The following is a 7,709-nucleotide window of genomic DNA, read 5'->3' on the forward strand; positions in this document are numbered from 1 at the left end:
CTGATGGGCGTGGCAGGACTTTACAGACGTGGCAGTAACAGAGCAGAGGCTCACCAAGCTTCTCCAGATACGACGGGTCCTCGCTGCCTGCTCTGCATTCAAAGAAACGTGGCAGTAATTAGCCGCCATTGCTTTGGTTCGGTCAGTTTAGAATAGAATAGAATAATCCTTTAATTGTCCCACAAGGGGAAATTTGGTTGTAACAGCAGCCAAAAAGACACATATACAAACAAACAGTACACAGGACACGGAACAGAAACATACACAATTTTTCTTACATATTTACATTAAGGACAGTGGTTACTATAAACAGAGAGTACTGTACAGTTATTAAATTAAATAAAAATAATTACAGGTAAGAGGCAAAGCAGGTTGTAGTGCGAATTGGTTAATTAACTAACTTATTGCAGTTACAGCGCAGATGTAAACATCTATGTTTGCTGGGAGCAGTTCTGATTGTACAGTCTGACAGCTGCAGGGAGGAAGGACCTGCAGAAACGCTCCTTCATGCATCGAGGATGCAGCAGTCTGTCACTGAAGCAGCTCTGCAGTTCAGCAACATTTACATGCATGGGGTGGGAGACTCTGTCCATCAGAGATGTTACTTTGGCCAGAGTCCTTCTGTCTCCCACCACCTGTACTGGGTCCAGGGTGCATCCCAGAACAGAGCTGGCCTTCCTGATGAGTTTATCCAACCTCTTCCTCTCAGCTGCCGATAAACTGCTGCTCCAACATACCACACTGTAAAAAATGACAGATGCCACCACAGAGTCATAGAAGGTCTTTAAAAGCGCTCCCTGGACTCCAAATGACCTCAGCCGCCTCAGCAGGTGGAGTCTGCTGTGACCCTTCCTGTAAAGAGCATCAGTGTTGTGGCTCCAGTCCAGTTTATTATTCAGGTGAACACCCAGGTACCTATAAGAGTCCACTATCTCAGTTTGAAGGTTACTCAAAAGAAAAGTTCTGCATGAAATTGACATTTTTACCAGATGTGGTGAAACAGATGTTTGACCACATGTCAGTTCACAGCTGGATCCAGGAATCTGTGGAAGGATTTGTGTATTCAGAGATTAGGCAACATGTCCTCAAAAATACTGAAATAACCAAAAATCTTTACAGAAACCGTCCCAGTCCCAGACTGGTTTCTCTGACACTAACCACAGTTTTGGTGCGGCTAAAGTCGAACTGCCCGACCGGTGAACTGACAGAGGGACGCCTCGTGCTAACGTCAGAGATGCTGCGAAGTATGTCCCTCCCTGGCAGGGACCTCACATCTGTATCTGGAGCTGTGCCTGGATCAGTCTGTTTGTGGAGTTGTTGAGAATTGCAGACACATTATTAACAGCTCAAAAACAGGATGAAGGCTGTTTGAGAAGGAGTCACCTCCCCGCCGCCGCAGAGCGAGGCGCTGACACTTCCTGTCTGGGACCTCATTGATCCCATCGATGAAGAGGAGCGGCTGATTAGCGCTAAGACGCTCGCAGCTTTGATCAGACTGCAGTTATCTTTGTTCAGACAAACTGGATGATTCGGGGGATTTAAGTTTGTTTTAACTGATTCAACTCTGGTTGAACTTTAAACTTTAAACTCCTTTTAAGCTTCCTGTTAAATTGGATTGAAGCTCTGGGAGGTGTGACCTCTGACCTCTGGCTTCCTTATTATTGGTTGCTTGAGATGTCTTCGTCTTCCTCACACAAAGAAACCTGAAGACTTTAAACAGCATCTTTCAAATCGTCACGCTGAAGAAAATCTGAACTGTTTTATCGACACATTTACAGTTTGTTTGTTTTTTAATCATTTATCTCCCTTTAATGACTCATCATGTGTAACTCTGGCTATAAATAAGCCAATAACCGAACCCACCTTCATGTTTCTGCTGTCACTAATAAATATCGCTTCTCTGCACCTGAATGTGTCTTTTCAGACTTTTATTTTAAACCAAATGCCAGAAAAGTTTTCCCTCTGTGTTTGATTCTGATCACTTAGAGAATCACGCGCCCACAGACACCAGGCAGGCTGGGATCAGCTCGCTCAGGCTAACACGCTGCCACTGGCTCGTGTGAACATCTGATCTCCTGCTTTGCACCAGTATAACAAAAAACCACAGCAGCCGTGCAGAGAGGCTGAAGGAGCATCGAGTTGGGAAGAGGAAGAGTTACATCAGACCCAAAGCATTCAGCTGTGTCCAGAAACATGAGTGAAACTCAGTTTCATGTAACTGCACATTCGCCATCGCAGCCTACGGTGACTGCGATTGGCTCGTTTGGTACCGACGTTTTCTCCTACACGTGTCACGCTCGTGTAAATGAACCGTAACATCACAGAGACTGGACCCTGTGGTGGAGGAGAAGGTTAAGCTGATGGTTCATGATGAGATTTGCTGGACGGCCTGGATGACAGGCAGCCTGAGGGGGAACACAGTGAAGCTGATTGGCTCAGAGAACTCAGGCAGAGAGTTTATTGGTTAAGAAAAGTGTCGTAATAAAGCAGAACAGAACTAACGAAGCAAAGCTGGAATGATGGCAGAAGAGGTCTTAATCATTGAGCTTAATTAAAATCTTCATTTCTATGTGAGGCTCGTGGCACCACGCCTGCAAAGGTGGACGTTTCAGTCTGTAAACCTGGAAAAAACGCCGGCCGATAAATAATCCCGTTTCATTTTGGAAATATTTCACAAAGCAGCGTGAAACTCTGCTGCTCATCATTTTTTTTCCATAATTATCTTTATTTGAGCTGAAAGACTCGATCAGATCAGAGCAAGGATAAGCAAAGGTTGCTTAACTCTGAAACTTCAAAATAAAAGCCTGTCATTTAGCTTTGATTCTTTGAGGGAGTAAAAGATTTGAAATGGAGCTTTTATAGGTTTCATCTGATGCTGTTTTAGATTTTCTTTGTGTGTTTGAGGGCTGTGAATACCTTTGAGTCGCAGTAATCCACCTGCATGAGGGCCGTCTGTCCGTCTGTCAGCTTAAATCCTGCTCAGCTCCAGTTTCAGCAACATGTTCACTCAATCACACTCTTCAGCACTTCAGCAGTGCAACCAGATTCAGATCAGAAATAACTGAAAGGAAGGTCTGATGTGTTCTTTTTGCACTTTGTCTTTCAGCCCACGGTTATCTCGGTGATGCAAACTCTGCGTCTCTCACGTCCTGGATCGAAGATATGACAGCCAACACTGAGGAGGTCAAAGGTCAGTCTGCACGCTTTAGTCATCTCATCAACCCAGTTGCAGCTCCTGACAGCTCAGTATTGTCAGTGTTGGAAGGAGGTGACTGTGCGTGACTCACTGGAACAAACCGTCGGCGTGAGGAGCTCCAAAATCAAAATCAGCTGAGAGGAATCTTCAGGTTCTGATCTACACGATGGAAAAATCTTACATGTTGATAATTAATTTTCTGGCATCATAACTTTGTAAAGTCACAATTACACATTTGTACCAGTAAGCCCACCTCTGTCCTTTAAGTCACTTCCTGTCTTATTTTGAAGGGGTGTTTCCCCTCCTTTGTGGTTCCATGCCCGGTCCTCGTTACTTTGAGGCCTTGGACACTGAGAGTTTTCCATGCCTTGGGATAAGGACCCCTGGATGTTGCACAGCTGTAGGCGGACTGGGACAGGGAAGCGTCTCACTCTCTGTGAGGGACCTTCAGGAATGGTGACGCTGTTTGTCCAGATATCTGATTGGTCAGTAGGGGGTTCGTACCTGCGCTCCTTTTACCTGGAACATAAAGAGTTCTGCAGCAGGCATAAGAAGTGAGCCCAACAGCATCACTGAAACCAGAGTTAAACCCGACGTTAGCCGGATAAGCTTTCGTGTTACTGATGCACTGATACGACCCAACAGGAAGTGTGTGCTCTGCCACCAATCCTACACCAGCTCTGGTTCTGGGGAGTCTTTTACTGATTCGGGACCTGTGAGTGTGTCAGTGTGTGTTGGGTGTGACATCACTCGCTCAGGCACAATTACATCATTAGGCACCCTCCTCCTCCTAGCTCCGCCCCCCCCGGGGCCGTCCCAGCTGCCAGAACAAGTGAGCAGACCAAAGTGCTGCGCTGACCTAAATTCTCCCAGAGAGACTCCTCTTAAAGCTGCAGGGACACAGACGCACTCCGAGACAGGAAGTCAGAGACCGAGACTTCCTCCGTCCCAGATGTGTTTAAGGATGAAATACTTCTGAGGACAGGAAACACCTAAACACCTGTCCGAAGAGCCCATAAATCAAAGAAGAGAAGCCTTTTCTCTGATAGCAGTGAAACATGAAATACACTAAAACCCACATTTGTGTGTCAGTCGGCCTTTTTCACTTCATCCGATGTGTGAAATTCTCACGAAATATAATCCACTGATTCAGGTTCCCAAAGAAAAACAACCGTGTCACTTTTATTTCCTCACACCTGTTCAGGTGTCCACACAGACACAATGTCCACTCTGAGTGGAAGCGATCATTTTGATCATCACATTACTTTTGTTTCAGTTCATTGCTGGGTTAAGTTTGCACATCAGATTTGTTTGGTTTTATGGCCCCAAACTACTTTCTAAGATTTTACTGCTGAAGGAGGTCGAGGAGAACTAAGCATGTGACACAATGAGCAGGAGAGCGCAGGGGGGGCAGGTGAGGAGGCCATGCTGCAAGTCGGCTACGAGCTAAGCTAAGCTAGCAAAACAGTAAAGACAGTGAGTGAATACTTTAGCTTTAAATTAGGTAGAGAGTACACAGAGAGTGTGCTTCAGATGAAGCACGTGAAGATTATACTATGAAATAAGAGGTTATCTATAAGCTTTTAATTAGATATCTATGCAGATAAGCTACACAAAACACCACTGTGTGTTGGAACAGGAACAGGAAGTGATACTCTAGCGCAGAGAGAGCGAACACCACCAATTTAATTTACACATTGAGGTTTGGGCACCAAATGTTTGAGTCTGCTTGTTTACTCTAAAATCTAATATTTCATAAACGTGGATTTTTGATCTGTGCCGGGTTGAAAGTGTCACTTTAACTCAGACACTAAGTCCCGTCTCCTAAACTGCAGCACGGACATTTTGGTTTCAACATATTTTCTTCCACATCACATGTGACATGTTTGTACAAATATCTTTGATATTAACGTTTGTGATTTTCTTCTGTTGCTTCTTCTTTTAGATCATTGTAAAAGGGAATTAACACAAACTGTTTCCTCAACCTAACCAATGATGTTTAAATCAGACTAAATAAAACTCAGAAGATAATGGATCCATGTGAGAGTTAAACTCCAGTTTTCTGGTTGAAGTCTCGCAGATTTATCATCATCTCGACTTCGTCGGTTAAACTGTTAGTGCGTGACGGTAAACAGGGTCAACACTAAAAACAACCCACAGACAGATCTACAGTCCACGCTAATACTACCTGATGCTGTCACACACACATCTGACAATCCTAGTTCCTGATTGGTCTAACCTCTCGGTGGTCAACAGTAATAACACCCCCCCCCCCAAATCCTGACGGACACGGTTCCCTCACCCGACTCTGCAGCTTACAGAGTGCAGGAGTGCATAAAACGGAGCAGTTTGGGGTCATTATTTTTGTTACTGTTACCATCATGACTGGTGCACATAACTTGGTTTCTCAGTGCTTATAGTAACTTGAGATTCATTTATTGAGTTTATTTCATTGTCCTGACTCTAGTCTGGGCACCTGGCTGATTAACACACAGGTGGCCGCATGTCTGTTTTTGCTGTTTGTCTTGATTTTGTCATCTTTACTGAAAAACTAACATTTTGTAGTTTGTTTGTTTTTTAATCAGTTACAGACTTTAAAGGAACAGAGTATCTACGGGTCCTCAAAAAGTAACAGAAGGTCATAAACATCGTCTTAAATTCAGTTTGCATGGCTCTGAAATGCTTTCAGTCACATTATTTAAATCAAAAGATTTACAGCTCGATTGGCTGTGATTTAAAAGAGGTGATGGTAACAGTTGGTTAATAAGATCCGTTAGCTAACCATTGTCGCTCACATCAAATAAAAACATTAATATATAAAAATCCCCAGGTGACTTACACCCAGCAGGCCTCCGGGTTAACAATGCGACAGTGAAGATGATGAAGGAGGCCACGTTAGCTTTTACGTCTATAAACGTTTCTACTCTAACTCAGGACTCAAAGTGTGTTTTTTAATCACAGGCCTACCTACGTTCACTCTCACACTCCAGTGGAGGCATCAGGGGTCACTCGAGGTTCAGCGTTTTGCCCAAGGACACTTTGCACACAACCCACTCGACCCTCTGATCCCCCTCTGCCCCCAAAGCACAACAACAAATGACAGCAAGCATAATTTGGAATAAAGGTGGAAAAATGCTAACAAGGCAAACTTTGCTGTGTGTGGACGCTATTTCAAATTTACTGATTTAATTTAAACTCAGACCACTGAAAAAGTGTAATATTGATCTCATTCACTGAGTTTGTTCTTAAATTTCACTTTTAACAGTGTAAAGAAAACAAGCGTTAAACTTATCCACAGGTATGAGATATGTGGATATAAAAGGAAAAATAACAATACTGTAAATCTACTGTGATCCGGAGATGGCTCAGGCTAAATGCTGGACTATCATAATATCACTATTACGATATCACTTTTTCACCAAACGATTATTGTGGCAAAAATAATTCATGATAAACGTATTTTTACAATATCACAATAATTAAAACATATAAACTGCTTTGTTGTGTTGTGTCTCGTTTTGTGTTTTTGTAACAAAAAAGAAAAAATTACATGTTATTACTGCGTATTAATAATGTTTAATTTATAATAATAAAAGTTTAGCAAAGTGAGGATTACCTTTACAAAAGTGTACAAAAAGAAGAATGACTATTATTTTTTAAAACATCACAATACAAAAAGAATTTACAAAAACATTATTGTGATTTTTTTTTAGTGCAAAAGTCAAATTCATCTTTAACTTCATTGTTTGTGTCTAATTTGGAACAAAAACCCTCCAAAAACAAATAAAAAGAATTCACAATAACAACATTATTGTTTGTGTTATAAAAAAATTATCTTCAAAATGTGATTTTTATCTTAAACCTTAAACGTCTTTACCAATAACAATAACACGACACTATAATTATTGCAAAATAACTTATTATAATGATATTATTGTGACACAAAATATCACCGTAATGTTAATCTTTACCTTTATTATGTGTTTTTTTCTCCGTTTGTTTTGGAAAAGTGTAACACTACAAAAAAGTCACAATAATTTTATAAGGTCGTCTCAGTAAAGCCGACATTTAATCCCTTTAAACAAATGTTATTCTGAGGCGTTAACCTGCTGAGCTTCATTCTTTTCTCCATTATAATAATTTTGATATTGTTCAGTGAATTTCAGGTTCTGAGAAAATAAAATGTTTCACAGCTGCAAAAATAAACACAAAGATTAGAATCTACATTTACACTCACGTCTGAATTCTGTTACATTTTTATTTTAAACATCCATAAAACACTAAATCTGCTTTAATCAAACTCCCATTTACATTTGAATTTCCTCTCATTTTAGTCTTTTTTTTCTGAGTACAGCTGAATGAGCGGGTGAACACACACACACACACACACACACATCATGTGACTTTCGACTCAGCAAAGCCCAGGCTGTGTGTAAACTGACTGGATGCACTTTTTCAGACTGAACTCAAACAACAGAGAAGAAAACAAATCATAAAGCAGCTGAAATAAACC

Source organism: Perissodus microlepis, chromosome 13, assembly GCF_051167445.1.
Source record: "Perissodus microlepis isolate ML-2025 ecotype Zambia chromosome 13, ASM5116744v1, whole genome shotgun sequence".
Classification (NCBI taxonomy): Eukaryota; Metazoa; Chordata; class Actinopteri; order Cichliformes; family Cichlidae; genus Perissodus; species Perissodus microlepis.